Here is a 10,655-nt window from a genome sequence, read left to right as displayed (position 1 = left end):
GCTGCCACTACCGGAAATCAAGAGTTTGTCGTGTGCCAAAATTTTTGCCGTGTGCAATTTCTCGGGCACACGGTAAAAATCAGATTTGCCGTGCGCAGCACCAAAACCACACGGCGAAACAGGAACACACGGCGAAATTCAACTTCACTGTGTGCTGCGGACAAGACACACAACGACCCCAGATTTCGTCGTGTGCCCACTCTACGGCACACGGCAAAGCTGGTTCCACGTGCGCTGCCACTAACGGTCGTTGGCTGCCGTATGACGCCGTCAAGATTCGCCGTGTGCCAAGGCGCAGCACACAGCGAACATCTGTCTTTGCCGTGTGCCTCAGGGTAGCACACGGTGAAGGTATAGCCACATGTGCCCGATCTTAACGGGTGTTGGACAACGTTGTCTTTGCCGTGCGCTGACGTTAGGCACACGGCAAACACAAGGCTTTGCCGTGAGCCGACCCTTAAGCACACGGCAAAATTAAAGAAACCAGTCAAATCATTACGCACAGCACATGAATACAAACAATATGAGTAATCGTTTATAAATTATATAAAATTGAAATGTGGTAAAAAAATTATGAAATTTGTCGTGCACTCACGTCACTACACCACGATACCAAATTAACGACGGGAGTCAGTCGTTAAAAATGCAATATTACCAATAGACAGTCTGTAGGTAAATATTACTAATGGATGATTCGTCGTTGATTCTTGTTTCACCGAGGAACTGTCCGTCGGTAAATGTACCCACATTTACTTATGAATGGCCAGTCGACAAATCTATGTACTACATCGAACAATCAGTCCGTAAAAATAACTGATTTTGGCGTATCCATGAGTTTTTTTTTGGTGTCACCTGGACCTAGCCGGCCCATCAGACCACAAACCCTAACTTGCATCACCCCGTGTCCTAGCCTGAGACCCCCAACACAATGCGCCGCCACCCCCAATTGCTCTTGCGCGTGCTGCGGTGCTGCCCCGACAGCTCCTCGCACGCGCCGTCCCATCCTCGTTGAGCTAGCCGCGCGCTGCCCATCCTCGTCGAGCACCGCCGCCGCCCTATCCCCGCCGCCTTCCAACTCCTCTCATGCGCGCTACCCTGACCACTCCTCGCCATGGGCCGCCCCGTGCACTCCTCGCCTCACGCCTCCCCGTCCCTCCCCATTCTCTCTGCTTCCCATGCCAACCAAGATTGACGCAGAAGGGGGCCTAGGAGAGCGGCCCTCCAGGTTTGCTCGCAGGAGGCTCCTGCGCTCACCTCGAAGCCGCTGGTCGCCTCCACCAGTCGCCACCGCCTCTCACCGACAAGGTTCGATCTAGGGTTTCGCAGCCCACAGTGCCGCTGAATCCTGATGTCCCCAAGGTCCAGCGCCTCCTCCCTCGAGCCCAATCTTGAAACCCCCCTCGAACCCTTTCTTTTGATCCATCTTGCTGGGAAGACGACATCCACAGGTAATGCAAAAGGAGCTCCATGCAATGCGCGTGAATTTGTGTTCCGTTTCAAGAATTTTGTGATGGTCTTGATTTCCAAATCTTGTGGTGCTAGGTTGGGTCAACTGCTGGGTAGTCCACTCGCCTTCTGCCCCCAACCCGTGAAGGCCTTTGGTGGATCTGCACGTTGCTGGCTCAAAGTTCTGGATCTGCAATCCCTTAGGCTTTGTATCAATTTTTTCCTCAATCTTGATGAAATCTGCAGTAAAAAAAAATTGGGATGCTGTCTGAACTGCACTTAACCATGTGTGCGGTAGTCACTGTGAACATTATAACTATTATTTAGATGCTATATCTTAATTTGTTTATTCTCTAATCTGTGAACATCATAACTATTATTGAGATGCCATATCTTAATTTATTTATTCAAAATCGGTGAACATGATAGCTTATTATTGATATAAATTCATGCTCAGATTTAGTTGCATTGTGATAGTTCAGGATTTGATGGTGTCAATGTCAATAGACTAAAGATGGTTTATGATTTGATTTTGATGACTGGTATCTGTTTAACCATGCCATTTTCTACTAATTCTGTTGACATGAGGTCGACAAGTTTTCATGTTCCACCAATTATCTAGGTGCAGAAAAGTTACAGTTCAATTAATCTCCTTGATTGCATTGCAATTTACAGTTAGCTTTTATTTATTTTTTTGCAGATTTGCCTTAATAGTTTGGTAAAGGACACAAATTTTATCTTGCCCTCCTGATTTTTCTGAATGTACAGCAACTTTTGGTGAAGGAATGAAGAAAAGTAATGCAGATATATATGAGAAGATAGGACCAACGCATAAGGTTATTGTAATCTGTCCTCTGTGATATCTTTTTCTTTCCATGGAGATGCTATTTGTTTACTAAAATGTCTCCTAGGAATTGGGCAGGATTTGTTCCAAGAAGCTTGGGTAGTGTTGTTCTCCATAAAGTAATTGAGGTCCGAGAGTAAATTAGTCTTATAATTTCTTCAGTATATAACCTAACATATTGAAAAAGTATGAGAGGTAGCTCATTATCTTCTCCAAGTCAACTTGTATATTTTTGTCTATTTCTATTACTAGACTACATCTGTGTAGTTGAGAGGCTGCTTATCCTGATGAGTTTGATGATGGATTTTGAGTGCTGAAACAGAGATTTGCACTCCTGCTGATGGATTCTTTTGTATCCTGCACACTTGCTGTACTTCTGTGTTGTCCTGCACTCCTATTTAGCTTTGGTGTAGTTGACTTAATTATTTTGCTCTAGAGTTCTGTACTTCAGTCTAAGTTTGTGGAGTATTTGAGTTGAGACAGACTTATGAGTACTATTCGCACAATATATTTGCATAAGCTACATAAGTCTTTGGCCAACAATCCTATCCTTTGCCTTTGCCTTCTACAGATGGAATCTGTCATTGTCACAGGGCTCTCTTGCACTTTATTTCTTGTTGTTAACACCTTACTATTTACTTTGCAGATATCAAGTGACAAACTCTTGAGGCTGGAAACCAGTTAGCTGTTCAGAAATGATTACTGCATATAGTATACCTCACTGAAAGCATATAGTGTACCTTACTGTTTATTTCACAATGTCATTCCTTTTCCATATGTAGTGCAGAACTCTCTTAGCAAATGTTATCTTGACTCTTGGCATGTATGGATGATATGCTGTATATATGTTGTATGGATCACTCGTTGAATTGAATGTTTGTTTAGAATTATATTGGGACCTTGTTATGAATGAATGTAATCATTGTACAATTAAATTGCAATTAGATGAGTTTTTATTTTTTTACAATTATAAAATTATTGCGTTGGATGATCAGTCGTTAAAGAAGCTATTAACATCAAACTGTCTGTCGGTATAACTAGTTACACACAGTCTGTCGGCAAATGTTATTGTAACGGATGGTTTGTCGGTATAAGTAAAGTCTGTCGGTAAAAATTTTTACCGATGGGACTAGCATCGACGGGATGTGTCTGTCGGTATAAGTTTATACCAACAGACTATCCGTCGGTATAACGGTTTATACCGACGGTCTGTCCGTCGCTGTTGTGGTGTAGTGCGTTATCCTCTGTGGTATAAATTTGGTTGCATTATTAACTTGTTTCACGAACACTGCTTAGAAACTGGTGATTCTCCAAAAAAGATCCGTATACTTTTAAAAATTTCAGTTACGTCTGAATGCGTAATGATTTGCAAATAATAATTTGGGTTCTAAACTTTTCCAATAGACAATACACCACATAAAAGAAGTTCATGTTGAATCACGACAATTTTCTGGATTTTTTGGCCATTTTTTGAATTTTTTAGTACTATTATAATTGAAGTGGTAATATTTAAATTAACATAAACATGCATAAAAAATACAAAATTTTCAAAGAAGCACTTCATATGATATGCTTAGTTAATTTGGTAATAATTTTCAATTTACATTCCATTAAATTTAGTGAAACATGATTGGAAAATAAATTAGTTAAAAAAATAGGTTTGTTGTGTGCCAAAAATCTAGGGCACACGGCAAAGTGGTGATTTCCGGAAAAGAAGAATTTTAATTTAGATTAATAAAATGTTTGCCGTGTGTCCTTTGTGTGGCACACGATGAACATATTTCTTCACCGTGTGCCGAGATTTAGAACACACGGCAAAGCCTTGTTTCAAAATAAAAAAAAAATTAAACACTTTCGCCGTGTGTTGTATTGTTTAGCCGTGTGTCGTGGATCTCACACGGCGAAGTGTTTAACACTTAGCCGTTTTGAACGCTCTCTCTCACTCTCTCTCTCGCTCAGCCCGAGCTCCGCCTGACGTGCCGCCGCCCCCGCGCCCCGCACCCCCCTCCCCCCGCCAGTCGCGCCACCGCGGTCTGGCCCGCCCCGCCCCGCCCTTCGCACCGCCACAGCCCGGCCCCGACGCGCCGACGTGGCCCTGCCCAGTCCGTCACGGCGCCCCGCCCCATCCGTCGTGGCCCGCCCCGTCCCATCCGTCGCCACGCCCGGCCTCGAGCTCCGGCCAGCCCCACCCAGAGCTCCTCCCCGCCCGGCCCCGACGCGCCGCGCTGCCGCGGCCCTGCTCAGCGCGGAGAGAGGAGGCCGCATCCCGCCGGGCCCCGTCCGTCGCGCCGCCGCGGTCCGCCACGCCCCGCCCCGCCCGTCGCGCCACCGCGGCCCGTCCCGACGCGCCACCACGGCCCTGCCTCGTGCGCCGCCGCGGCCCTGCTCAGTGCGGAGAGAGGAGGCCGCGGTCCCACCCCGCCCCGCCCGTCGCTGAGGCTGTACCCCGACGCCGCTGTCCGTGAGTCCGCAGCCCCACCCCGACGAGGCCGAGCTCTGCCTCGGCCCACGGCGATGCCGCACCCCCCGGCGCGGCTTTGACCCGGCGCCGTCCCGGCTGTACGTTTGACCTGCCCGACCCTGTGCCCTCATTTTTGTTCATTTAAATTCGAATGGCGATATTGAATTTTTTAATTGACACAATTTTGTTAATTAGATTGGGACAAGGAGGAGAGAGGAGGACGACGAGGAGAAGGAGGCCACGCCGCGCACGCCGTCGAGCCCATAGGTGAGCGGCATAAGTAACCCTTGCTTTTAGCATTATGTTCGTAGCTGACGTAACTTAGGCGTCTCCCGTTCGAAAGAGATACGGTAGGGAATATGCAAATTTTTGTAAATCTATATTCATATCTGTTTCGAATTGTCCACATCATTTGGACAGCCCAAGGGTGCGTAGATATGGTTAGTTTTCATGGTCAACTTCGATCCGTGCCAGAGTTTCGGCATCACCTCCCTGTTGTTCTCCGAATACACAATCTCCTTTGACAGGACGTGTATTTGGAGAGCAGCGGGGAGGTGCTGCCGAAATTTTGTCTCGGCTAGGAGTGGATCATGGAAACCAACCATATCTACGCATCCTGGGGTGGGATTAGGACATATCTTTACCTATTAGAGTTTGTTAGATATCGTGTATATGAAATCGATTTTAAATTTCTCGTTCGTATGTTAAAGGATGGATGATCGTGAGTGGATGTACAAGGGCTGGCAGAGCGAACAAGAGTATATTGAGTTTGCTCTAAAAGTCAATGACTTCTTGGAAAAAGCATTTGATAGAGGACAGAGTAGAATGCCGTGTCCATGTAGCAAGTGTCAAAATAGGATACATCAATCACAACTCACTATGGGTAAACACATTATCACAAAATGGGTTTGTGGAAAACTATATCCGGTGGATCTGCCATGGTGAAGCCCATCGTGCGAGAGAAGAGGTAGTCAGACAACGCATCAATGATTATGATGCTGATGCCGGTTGCGCAGACATGTTAGCTGACTTTCATGAAGCACACTTCGAAGAAGGACCTAGAGAGGAACCGCCAGAGCATAAGGCAAAGCAGTATTACGACATATTGTCTGCGGCACAGAAACCGCTTCACCAGCATATCAATGATTCTCAATTCGATGCTATTGCACGCGTACTGGCCCTAAAGTCTGAGTGTGGCATTAGTCGGGATGGCTTCGACAAAATGTTGACGGTTTTTGGTAGTCTACTTCCGAAAGGACACAATCTTCCAAAGAGCATGTACGAGGCACAAAAACTTCTTCGTAGTCTTAAGATGCCATATGATAAGATACATGCTTGTCCGTCCACAGTCGTATCCAGGCGTACACAGAGATGGGAAGACAGGTCCATGGGCCAGACTGGGATCTGAGAAACCAGCCCCTTGATGGAGAAGTCATTATGAGGGTGGGAGGAGACAAGAAACATGGGAGTTACTATATTGGCGATGGCCTTGTAGACACGGCCAACACTCCCATCCTCTCCCAGATTCGAGCGAGGAGCACGGCCAATAGCCCGGCCATACGCCCACGGCTGTCCGCGTCGCAGCTCCAAGTGCAGGAAATTCAGGTTATTTCTTATTTACTCATAGTTCGTTCGTTTTGTACATATATTTGATTTGCATTGTAACATTGTCATGAAATATTGTAGAACCAAATTCTAGCGCAAAAGACGGCATACGAGGCGGCGTTGGCCATAAACTTGTTTATTTCAATATTTATAGACTTGTGAACTTCTGGATATGTATTTGTGAACTTCTGGATATGTTGTGAACTTGCAAGACTTTGCATTAGACTTCTGGATGTGTTTGATATTATTTGTGGCTAGTTGTGGCATATATATTATGATATATAATGTCTGTGACGTTTGTTGTGATATATATATATGTGATATGTAATGCCTGTGATATATATGTTGTGAGATGAGGTTCTTTATACGTGAAAAACCAAAAAAAATAGGATTTGTTTGGTCACTTTGCCGTGTGCCAGGGACTAGGCCGTGTGCCTTTTTCCTGGCACACGGCGAACCTAAACACTTTGCCGTGTGCCAAAGCCCAGGGCACATGGCGAAGATGTAACATCCCAGTTTTCATCACGATTATGGGGGAGTGTCGAAATTTATAATGCAAACTTCTAGAAGGTTCTATAAAAATAAGGATAAACCATGGCAAAATTTTGCTCACCATGACAAGGTTCTAGAATGTTCCACAAGAATCATAAGAAGACAAGAAGCTTGGATATTTTCTTGTCATGGTAAAATTTAGAATTTTCTAGAAATAGATATTTGTATGGAACTTAGATATTTGTAAGGAACTTCCTAGAGTGTGACATGTGTCACTCATCCAAGAGGGTATGGGTGCCTATATAAGGAGGGTGCCACCCCTTGCCATGCCATACTACTCCACTCCATCCCACACACATCCAAGGGCATGGTAGAAGTGAGCATAGGTAGAGTGTGCTAGGTGTGTGTTCCTTTATTGCTTCAATAAGGTAAGCGTCTTTATAAGTGCTAGTCTTCCGGTTAAGCTTAGTACTTAGTGTATAAGTTGTGATCCATCGATGGTTGGCTCTGCCACCCGGGATCACAAAAGGGTCTGGGCTTCATCGAAGGTTGGCTCTGCCACCCGGAAGCCAGCTTCATCTGTTGGTAGGCTCTGCCTCCCGGAAGCAAAAGGTGGCTCTGCCGTCAAAAGGACCCGGTACACTAAGTAACTAGAAGCTGACCGACTCTGAAGTGAGTTGGTGTAGATCCTCAACTTAGTAGGGCCACCTCAAATTCCAACAATCACTAAAATAAAACTTATGTTGCAATTAAACTAGCAACGTAAAATAATACTAACGTTATACGAGGTATTACATAACTAATAGGTAAACTATTTTATACTCTTGCCTTGTGCTAGTACATTCGTTCCCTCTAGTAACCAGCATACGCATGCTTGCACCCACGACAAAAATCATCTCGTTTCCATAAAAGTCTCTCAAGTCACCGTACCCTGTCATAATTCCCAGACAATCATGACAGCGCCTACCTCCTTTGCCATAACTTCATCATTCCCTGGAAGCCACAGAGTACCCACACCATTGACCTTGAAAAGACCCGTCATGGCAGCACCCACCTCGCTAAAAATCGGGGTCGCCACGCACAGTGCTGGCCGAGATTTTTTTCCGCCAAACCACCTCACCCGCTCGCTCTCGCTCGTGCACGCGCGACACACCGGCCCCACGACGAGACCGCGCACTGCCGCCGGCATCACGCCGTGCCGCCCACTCCCGCGTCCCCACCTCGCCCACGCCGCTGCAGCGCCCTCGCCGGCTTTGCCGCCTCGACGCTCGCGCCTTCAGCGCTGCCACTGTTCGCGTTGACGACGAGCTGCCACAGCCCACGCAGTCGCCGTCCTTGCGCAACACCGCTGCTGCTCTCCTCGCCTATAAAAGGAGCAAGGCCGTGACGAGCCCCGTCACCAGCCCACGCACACCGAGCCGCTTCGCTCCGCCAGCTGAACCACTCCTCCCGAGCCCAGCTCACACACGAGACGAAGCTCCAACAGTTGACCCTCTTCCTCGAGCTGTTCCGCGCCAAGGTGAGATGGCAGGCAGCTCCCCCAACCATTAACTCCACAACAAAGGCCCAAAAACACCCACCAGGCCGTGAGCACTTAATCCAAATCATTCTACCAACCAAAAACTCAATATCTCCTTCATATCAACTCCTTTTCACGTAACTCTTTTTCCTTAACTCTCCTCAAATCATATATTATCTATTCCTCCTATTTTCATCTCCATTTGAGCTTATTTTATTGCTTGCTTGTGTTTGTTTGCCGGTTGTGCCGTTCCCGCCCGTAGATCACGGAGTGACCGAGGAGGAGCCTTCCAAGGAGCCGGAAGACCCGTACCACGAGCAGGAAGCCGCCGCCGCCGACGCGTACGCAAGCGAAGGCAAGTTTCATCGACCCCTACATGAGCGGTTGCATCCATGAGAGGACGGTTAGCTGTAGCCTGGGTCTAGGATCGATTACATATACCAGTACTTTAGTGATTGAGTGTGCTCATGCATGCATCTGAGTAGTCATGCATATCCAGAGCTGAGAATAGGATACGAAGGGATCTGGCTGAGACCAGGGTAGCTGGGTATGCTAGAGCCGGCGCTACCGTGGTGGTAGACTGGCAGGTAAGTGCTACCGTGGTGGTAGGCTCGAGTTGACATGTTGAGGGATGGTTGCTGCCCTGGTAAACCATAAGGACCGAGTTGTTTTGACATCTCACCTAGCTTACTTTAGTACGACCACAGGTTCCGGTATGGGCCGGACTTAGCCTAATCCCACTGGTTAGCCTGACGGTCGCAGGGATGGTTTACGGGTATATACCATTGGGGTCAGGGCCCGAGGGTTGTGCGGCCGGGCTGGGGCGTGACCAAGGCTGGGTGTCGGCTATGTCGGTTGTCCGTTCGGGCAGCCGAGCGTGTGGGTACAGTGTACGACCTCTGCAGAGTGTATAATCCATTCGAATGGTCCGTGCCCACGGTATGGGCAGGCTACGGTGTGGTCCTGACAACTAGTGAGCTACCTACTGTGGGTTGTGTCGGGAAGAGTTGCATACCATTAGTTGCATTGCTAATGCATTGTGCTCAATGTGCGTCGTGCATGTCATTTCCCCTCCCGTAGGGCGAGGTGGAGCTTGCTGAGTACTTTTGTACTCACCCCTGTTGATTTTTCTCCAGAGGATCCTGACTTTGTGCCAGAAGACTACGAGTAGATCGTGTCCGCACCCAAGCTGATCGAGTGGAGCCGTGATGGATGAAGAGCTAGTCCTGCATGTCGCTATGCTAGTTGTTATCCTATGGTTGTTTTGTGTAGCTTTGTGTTGTCACTTTACTCCTCATGTACGTGTTAAATAAAGCTCTGTATGACTCTGGACTCCACTTGATGTAACATGTATTATGCCGGAGACCTTATTCGGTAATTAATACATGGTTTAGCCTTGATCTTCGGGTCGGGGCCCCGCGTGACCAAGTTTGCCGTGTGCCTATCTAGGTGGCGCACGGCGAAGTGGGAAATTTCGCCGTGTGCCTACTTCCTGGCACACGGCGAAGTCTTCTGTCACGCCGTTAGGCCGTCGTCACGATGTCAATGCCTTTTTTTGCCGTGTACCCTTGGATACACACGGCGAATGTGTTTGCCGTGTGCCCGATAAATGGCACACGGCAAACTAGGCCTTTACCGTGCCTAGCGCTGCCGTCGGGGGTTCGCCGTTGGCCACCGACGGCGAAGACTTCGCCGTGTGCCTACTAAGCCTTTGCCGTGTGCTTGGTGCACATGGTGAACTAGCCAATTCTGGTAGTGTGCAGTGTGATTGTGGGACTCTGGCTGGAGATCCGAGAGCTGGGAAGGGGTTTTAGTGGTTTCAAACTCTTGCATGTAAACAGTGAAGGCAACATGGTGGCTCATGTTTGTGCAAGCTTGCCCATGGAGTCGAATCCAGAATTATTTTGGTCGGACTGTTTCCCGACTAGGTTAGGGTATAAGCAATTCAAAACGATTATAACCTTTCTTGATAATAATGCTCTTGTGATTTGCTTAAAAAAAAGAATTCAGAGCCGCCAGGACACCTCCACTCCAGTCGCCAGCCGAAACCCGCGCGCGGCATGACGTGATCGTGCTGCTATAAGAATAGTCCTTGAAGCCGCAGACCCTATAGATTTCCAAATGGGCCGCCCGGCCCTAGCCCGATGTGGCCCGACCTGAAGCGGCCCGGCACTATCAGGTCCGATAAACTTTTCGTGCCGTGCCGTGTCGGGCTTCGTGCCTAACTGGCGGCCCAAGCCCGGCACTAAGGCCTATTTTTCGTGCCGGGCCGGCCCGATGGCACGGCC

At 48.0% G+C, this 10,655-nt stretch overlaps 1 long non-coding RNA gene across 3 annotated transcripts; it reads left to right on the top strand.

Moving 5' to 3' along the window:
* The first annotated feature begins 912 nt into the window (after positions 1 to 912).
* Positions 913 to 3,231, top strand: LOC120671260. 3 transcript variants are annotated; one of them, XR_005673574.1, is made up of 3 exons: positions 913 to 1,448; positions 1,543 to 2,418; positions 2,937 to 3,231. It is a non-coding gene; the product is annotated as an uncharacterized LOC120671260 (long non-coding RNA). The 3 variants fall into 3 exon arrangements; XR_005673573.1 differs by having other exon boundaries at positions 914 to 1,448; positions 1,543 to 2,282; XR_005673572.1 differs by having other exon boundaries at positions 915 to 1,448; positions 1,543 to 3,231.
* Positions 3,232 to 10,655: the final 7,424 nt, after the last annotated feature.

The sequence above is a fragment of the Panicum virgatum genome, chromosome 4N, assembly GCF_016808335.1.
Source record: "Panicum virgatum strain AP13 chromosome 4N, P.virgatum_v5, whole genome shotgun sequence".
In the NCBI taxonomy this organism is placed as follows: Eukaryota; Viridiplantae; Streptophyta; class Magnoliopsida; order Poales; family Poaceae; genus Panicum; species Panicum virgatum.
This window is presented reverse-complemented; position numbering and strand designations above follow the sequence as displayed.